We start from the raw sequence: 8,200 nt of genomic DNA on the forward strand, positions 1-8,200 counted from the left end.
GCCTACAGTGAGCTCAAGTTGGTGATGCGCCACAAAGATGTGCAGCACTTCTGTGGGCAAACAGAGGCTCAGGCTGAGTCACCACACTGCAGGGAGCATCCAGCACCTGCCAAGGAAATGGTTCACGTGTTACCTCTGAGATGGGTTTTGTCAACGATTCCCTCAGACCAGGGGGACAGGAGAGGGATTAGGAGTGCAGGAGAAAAAGGAACGGGAGAATAGGCACAAACCAGCTCTGCAACCATGCTATGCAAGCAGTGCTATGGGTGGTGCCTGTCCCTTGCAGCCCCCTGCATGAGGAGCAGGGAAATGCCTTTTCCCAGGGAATCCCATAATAATGATTCTGCTGCACCTTCTGCTTCACCAGCCAGGCCCCACGTGGGCAGAGCTGGGGCTTCCCCAAGCCCTGAGATGGCAATCTTAGTCGCTAATGAGTGCTGGATGTGCCCTGTAGTGTCAGATGTCCCTGAAGCTGCTGGCAGGGTGCAGCAGGGAAAAGACTGCTCAGTGCTTACCATTTCTGACGCTCACTTTCTACGCATCCATCACTGCTGGAGAGGAGATGCAGTGTTGGATGGAGTGTTGGATGGAATCCCACAAATGAGCATGGAAGCGGAACGGCAGGAAGGCAAGCAGGAAAGAAGAGGAGTAATATACTATTCTTGGGGGCACTGCTTGCTTTTCTCTGTTTGCTTTTCTGTGTCGTTTCCTTTTCCTCCAACCACACACTACAGGATTATGGCAAACGAATTAAGGAATAAAATCATAAGGGAAAATTAGGACCATGCAGATTGAGAAGCAGGAAAGATACCCAGATGGATTTGTTGAACTCTACATGAAGCAAGAGCACTTCCAGTAGTGCTGTGGGTGTAGACAATGGGATAATTTATGTTGGAAGGAAGCACTGAAACTCCCTGGTCCAACAGCCCTCAAACCAGAGCCAGCTTAGATCTGTTTGCCCAGGGTTTCATCTAGCAGTGTGCTGAATGCTCCAAGGACACAATATCCCCAGATTTCTTCTCCTCTCCAAACATCCTCAAACATCTGCCTTTCACAGAATCACAAAACTCCAACCAACCTCCAAAGATTGCTTCCACAACCCATTTCCCGGGCTACCCAGCTGCAGAAGCAATAGAAAGGACAGAAAAGATCACCTGTCTGCCTTTATTACTGGTTATAGAGAAAAGCCATTCCTGTCCCCAGTGTCCCAAGCACTCCTCTGTGCTGCTGAGGTCACATGGCATTTCATCTTGCTCAGCCACAGCTTTCAGTGATAGGCTCATGTGCAGGTGGACCTCATCCAGTGCATTTCAGCAGCTGGAAATCATCTCGATGAAAGATGAAGCTGTGACATGTTTGGCTGCACCTTACTTGGGAAAGGAAAGACAAAATAAGTCATCTGCAGCATCCCTGTCTGCCCCTACCCCAGGGGGTGGATGTGAGGGTTTGTTTGGGGAAGAGGTAGCCTAGCTCTGCAAAGCAAGGAAGGGAGAGGCAGAAGTCATGAAACAGGGCTCTGTTTGGCCCAATTTGATTTGCATGGTTAAAACATGTTGATTCCATACAAGGTTTTCCTGGCTGGGAACTGTGCTTGGTTCCGCAGCCAAGCTTATTTCTTTTCCAAAGTGTTCAGCATAAATTAGACTTTCACAGCCGCCTTTGACTGGAAGGAGCAAGAAATCACGTTTTGTCTCCTGTCCAGGAGCTCTGGGAGAATGGAGCTGTCAGAAAGCAGAGCAGCTCCTTTGACAAGTGCTCTGTGCATCTCTGCTTCCTAGCTTTGCTCCCTCTCATCCAAAGTCCCACACGATAGCTCCCGTGTGCTGCTGTCCCCAGTGAGGGTCTGGTCTGTACTCTCCCCTGCCTCTGGACCATTTGGTTTGCTGGTTTTTAACACACAGCCCAACGTGGCCAAGCACCCTGCAGCTCCTCTGGGTCATGCCTTCACCCTCTCCAGCCAAACAAGCACGAATCCTTCTGCATCCCAACATCGATTGTGTGCAACAGGCCTTTCGTGTGGTAATGGGTTTCTATTTTTTCTTGTATAGTTTCATGGGCATTTAAGGAAAGGGACTAATTCCCCCCAGCACTATGCGGGACTCCAATGCTGAGCATCTCCTGGGAGCAAGGGAGGTGGGAAACCCCACCAGCACCTGCAAGGGACCCAGATTGCCCATCATACTGAAACAGAGGTTTAAAGCCCCTTTGCTGGAGCCATTCCGTACTAGTGAGATCCATGCAGTCCATTAAAATTAAGGATCTTATTATGGGCTATATAAAAAAGGTAAAGAGGAAATGAGAACCTTATGAAGGGTTTCTTATGTGCACAGATGGCAGGGGCACCTGAGGCCGGGAAAGCCTCTCCAACAGGCTCCGTGCAAACAAAGCTGCTCACTTCTCTGCAAGTTTTCTCCTCTCTCCAGAGGACAGATAGACGCAAGACCGCTTTTTCTGTGCATCCCCCACCTGGGGTTGTCAGTGTGCACTGAGCCATCTGGAATGAGGCAGCCAACAGGCATAGGGTCAGAAACACGGGACCTCAAATCTGGGCTGAACTGTGGGTCCACAGCCCCCGTGCAAGCACAGGGTTGAAGCGCAGCGAACCCAACAATGTGGCCAAGGCTGTGCCGCCTGCTCCCTCCTCATTCAGGCTCTTAAAATTAGGCTCACAGACTGGTTTCGTTTTCACTAATAAATCCCTGCTTGCACTTGAGGCTGCTGTGCCTTTTAAAACATTATCCGGGGCTCTGATTACACTCCCGATGAAAGCAGGCTTGGCCCTATTAGTTTTCATGGCAAGGAGCAGTGCCACGTCCCACTGTCCCCTACGCACTCAGTGTAACCCAAGTTCCACAGGAAAGGGAGAGGAGGAAAAAAGACGTCTCCTAGAAGCAATGTCTGCCTTCACGTGCTCTTATAACCAAGGGCATTTTATCTCTAGAAATCCTCTCCCTGCCTAGGAGCAGCTTTAATTAATACATGCCATTATTACTATTATTTTTAATAGTGGTGTAGTGGTGTCTCCTTTTCATGGTTCAGAGGCTACTGGTTTTGGGGAACAGGAGCTGAGTGCCTGCAAAAAAGAAACACCACCATTCTCATGGCGGTACGCTGCCCTGGTTCATTAGTCCCAATTTGCAGGTGGGTAAACTGAGGTGCCAAGGGGTTAATGCTCTCTAGTAGGAGAGGATAGAGGGGATGTGGAGGAAGCCCTGCACTCACCCTTTCACCGTGCAGGTGCCAGCACAATCCTGTGGGCTTGAACATTTTATCCTCCTTTGCAAAGCCCCCAGCTACTTCAGGAAGGAGCACACAGCTGCCCCAGAGCGAGCAGGCACTGACCTGGCTGGGAGCAGCGGGCAGCAGGTGAGAGCACAGCCATGGCCACAGCAGATGGGGGAGGCGTGACATTGCGTGGCAGGGCTATTATTTACCAAGCGCTCGTGTTTGTCATGACTGAAGATGACATCTTATTAAGGAGTCATGACACTGGGGGATTTTTTTTAAGCCCGGGGGCCAAGAAGGCTAATGAACAGGGATTGCTCCAGGAATAGAAGGAGGGCGGTGCCACTTGCACGTTGCAGGCGAAGCTGACTAATGGTTCCCAAACCAATTGCTGGGATATTTCCAGGATGTGGCATGGCTCTCTGTCCTTGCTTAGGGGTGGATGCTCCCGTGCCATGGCCAGCTTCAATGCTGTTGTGCTGGTGGAGGTCTGGAAAGGAGCAAAAATGAAAAACACTTGATACCCACAGGCAGCTAAAGGCTGTCCTACAAACAAGAGCCATAGCGTGGCAGGGAATGCGTGGCCCCCAAATCCATGCACGGGGCTTGAAGGAGGGCTTTAAGCACACACAGTGCAAGACATTGAATGCAGAAGCCAGGTGGAGAGCAGAATGGGGACCCTTTTCTTGGTAATAACACCCCGTGTGACACCAGCACAGAAGTGGGGCTCTGCCCTGCCCACCCCCAACTCTGTCCACCCGCAGCAAAGCCCTCCTTCCCCATGCTCCCTCCCTCCTCCTGAAACCAGAGCTGCCTCCCATGCGCCGGCTCCTTATCGCTGCCCAGCTCTGTCAGTGCAGATGCTTGACTAATGTTCCCTTGTAAAATGTTGTGTTAAGCACATTCCAGTTGCTGACATTAAATACTTGGGCCGGGGCAGCAATGAACCTCCGGCGGATGGAGCAGAGCACTGAGCCATCCCCAGCCGCACGCCTGGTGCTGCCGCAGCAAAAACATTGGCTCTGTTCTGCCCCATCTGCCTCTCCCCTGCCCTCCAGCCGGGCAGCACCACGGCTCTGGCAGATGAAATAATAATTACCCAGTCCACATCTCGGCCTCCCTTGCATTCCTCCGTGCTAACAGCTCAGCTTATTTTGTTTTCATTCACAAATATTGACTCTCTGGGTTCTTTTCACCCTGTGCCTATTAAAAAGGCATTGCTCTTATTATTGTTATTGAGTTTGTTCTGCAGCTGGGAGAGGCATCCAGCGGCTTCAAGGCGATTGCCTGCACTCCTGCATGCCGGCGCAGTGTCCTTAGTGCTCTCTTTGCTCACGGGACGGGACCTGGGGCAGGATGGGTGCTGCAGAGATGTGCTTGGTTCCCAAGGTGATGCTTTGCTGCTCTGTGCCTCAGTTTCCCGGTTACCCCTCGAGAATCCTGATCATCGCTGCAGTGAGTATCCACGGAAGGATGTGCAATTGCTGATGCAATTTGGTTTATACTCAGTGCAGCTTGAAATTGTACAATCTCTTGAGTTGTAGTTGTTTCCAGGTGCCTTAATCTAGTTGGTGCTAAGATCACAAAATAACCGCCTTGTTTTCACACTGAGCATGATTATCCCAGCTACTAATGAATGTGGCAGCAATGCCCGTCCAGCCCCAGGTATTTGGGATGTGGCTGTGGCAGGGTGCTTTTTTGCTTCGCCTTGTTGAAGCTTTCGAGGTGTGGGGTGCACATGTAATAAATCTTCCCTGGCAGAGGGCTGGGGCAGCAGAACCACAGCTTGTGTGTGAGGAAAGCCCATGTTCCAACAGCTGTGCTCAGCTCTGGCATCTCTCCCAGAATAAAACTGATGGGCACCACATTCCTGGGGCCTCCCCTCTGTCCCCAGCTCCAGGAGAAATTCTGGAATGCTGGCACTTCACCCACACACCTCACCTGATTCCCAGATCCCCAGCTGGGAACAGGGAGCTGGGATGTGGGAGAAAAGCTGTGACATCACTCTGGGGTGAGTGTCCTCATCAAAACCTTGCCCTGTACTCTGCACTCTCCTGCTTCTCCATTGGACATCTGACAGCTGCCTGTTTGTTCTGGGACACTTTGGCATCCTTTGCTCACACATCTCCTGTGGCCTCCGGGGGAGGACAGGAGCCCTGGGGGTGATGTACATGCAGATAAGGAGTGACAGGACTGCATCCCCCCCACCAGCTGGCTGTGCTCATCTGCCTGACAGCTCAGCTGCGATTCTGCAGAGGACTTTCTGTGCTGAGCAGACTGACTGCTCCCTCTCATTCTCCAGCAGGCCTCTGGGTCTCTCAGCATCAACTCCTTCAGACCAGCCAACCCCAAGGTGCCCTTTACCTCCCAGCCATACAGGAGATGCCAGCATCACCCCCACCATTGCCTTGGGGTGGGCAAAGCATGCTGATGGGAGCATCACGTGGAGGGGGATGAGGACCATGAGGTGTGCAGGGATGGCCACAGAGTCATGATTCCATGCTGAACAAGTTGCCTCCTGCCCTGTGATCAGCCTGCAAAAAAGCTGCCCCCTTTTCCCAGACCCTTTTCTCAGAAAGCAAATGTCAGCCATGTTGCCATGCCTAAGTATTTATTTTCGCAACAGTGGAGGTCTGGCCAGCAGGAGGACATAGAGAGGTGGATCAGCTCCTAAAACATCCCACTGAGGATGTGGCCAGCCTGGTGTGTGCTTTCCTCCTGGCTCCAGGCTGCATGGCATCAGCTCCATCACAAATACATACTGTCATTGTAGCAGCCTGCAGGAGAGTAGGAGCCTGCCCATGGGTACCACCCTGTACCCCACTGCTGGCCCTGCCTGATGCCTGGGGCCATTCCAGGCATAGCAGCCCCATGTCCCTGCTGCAGGGACTGGAGGAAAATCATTGCTGAGGAGTGTCCTGTTCTCCTGACCTTTGCTCTCAAAATATTTAGGATCCCACAGCGTGCAGTCACAGGCCTTAGTTCGGCTTCAGCACGATGCCATTTGCCTCCCGTCTCAGCTGTCCCCAGTAATTCATCTTGCTGAAATGGGAAGGGGGAGAGGAATGGACAGCAGGGCCCCCTCCCAGATCCCCTCTGATCTCAGCAGCCCCACATACCCTGGCCACCCCCTGTCCTAGGCCTGCCATCTCCTGAGGCTGCTGCCCTGTTTGGTTACTGACCTTCATCCCTCAAGCCAGTGGTGGTGAAGGTCATTGGATCGAGCCCTCTCAAAGGTTTTGGTATTAACAAAGGTTCATTAGGGGACAGCTGGTGTAATATGCAGGAGAAGTCAGAGGTGTCTGTGAGCCACAAAGAAGCAGCTCTGAATCTCATTTTAGCATGGGGGTTTTTGGTCAAGGGCCTGGGCTGGTGGCCAAATGAGTTGTACTGCTGTACAGCCATTTGGGCTGGTGGCCATATGAGTCATGCATGTGCTGCAACTCCCAGCCGAAAGTGAGAGCACTCAGGCTGATCCCCCAGAGTTATCCAGAAGAACCTCCAAGAATTGGAGCTAGAGGAGATTACTTTGATCTCTTGGTCCCTCTGTCTTCTCATCTGTTCACTGTTTATGGGGATAGAAATCCAAGGAAGCTCAGACTCTGTGTGCAGTGGAGCTCTATGTGAGACAGTGAAGGTCTGTCCGACCCTTCCCACCTCCTCTGATAAATCTAGAGGTGTCACAAACCAAAACTGAGCATTTGCAGCCTTTAACAGGAGAATTTCTCTCCTGCCTTTCCTAGACCAGCACTTGGATGAAGCTTTACGGGAGTTCTAGCATGGATTCCATTGGGCAAAATACCAGAACTTATAAGTGCTGTAGGAGTTGGCCGAGAGTCCCCTATTCCTTGAACACTGTTGAGATGAATGTACTGGCCAAGAGGTCACCACTAACTGGGAGGTAGCAATTAGGCCAAGTATTGCTTTAATTTTAATGCAGAAGCAGTAGATGCCGCTCGCTGGGACCATGCATTTAAAGATAATTTAACAAACTCAAGCTAGGGAGCCACCCTCCTGAGTTAACACACCCAGTCAAATAATCCCCACCCACAGGTGGCTTTCCCATATATAACCCTCTGCCCCTCTTAACTGGAGCTTTGCTCTACAGCAATGGGGAGGAAGGAGGTGTGTGTCCTGTTTGAGGGGGGAGAATAGGGGTTAAAAGTCAGTGGCAATTTCTGCATGAGTTCCTCTCCAATTTTCATCTCAAATCAGGAAAGCAATAATAAAAAACAAAAATGAAACAATAAAACAAAACAAAACAAAACAAAAAAAACCCTCTGTGATATTCAGAGGAGCTACATTTATTGACTGTAATCATAAAGGAGGCTTTGAGATTAGGGATCCTGATGTTGGATCCAGTTCTCCTGATGCTGTGGGTCCAGACTGATGTTTTAGCTGGGAAGCAGAAATCTTGAGTGAGCAAAGAACAATAAATGAGCGCAGTATTCATTTGTTATGCCTCTGTTAGAAGGGTTTTAAATGTAGAGCCCCAGCTGTAGAGAGACAGGTTAATAATGAGGTGAGGCTGTTGGAGGTTTGATTGGTTTTTAACTTTGTTTTGGAAAAATCTGAGTATTTATGGAAGGAAAAATGTTTTATTCGCTTTCTGAAGCTATTTTTAATGGGGAGAAAAAAAGGCATGAACTGAGCTTTTTGTGTGTAGCCAGTGTTTCTTCCTTCTCCATATTGAGATGGTAGGATAAACAGAAGAAAAAAAGGCAGTCCTAGAAAACCAGTCCATCTGCCCTAGTCTGCTTGATAAAACTATTTACAAAACAGTTACTTCCAAGAGTAGGTGTTGTTCCTCTGTGAAATACACGGGATAAAAGTGTTGTTTTGGTGAAATGGGACTTTTGCTTTTTAAAACTAATTTTGGCAACATACCTTCAGTCTTTCTCAAGAGTCTGTATGGGAGCTGCTGAGTCACAGCCTGAACCACTAATTGAGCACCTGGGGAAAGGAGCAGGGGTCA

The sequence above is a fragment of the Lagopus leucura genome, unplaced genomic scaffold, assembly GCF_019238085.1.
Source record: "Lagopus leucura isolate 7727_CA_CO unplaced genomic scaffold, USGS_WTPT01 Super-Scaffold_100009, whole genome shotgun sequence".
NCBI lineage: Eukaryota > Metazoa > Chordata > Aves > Galliformes > Phasianidae > Lagopus > Lagopus leucura.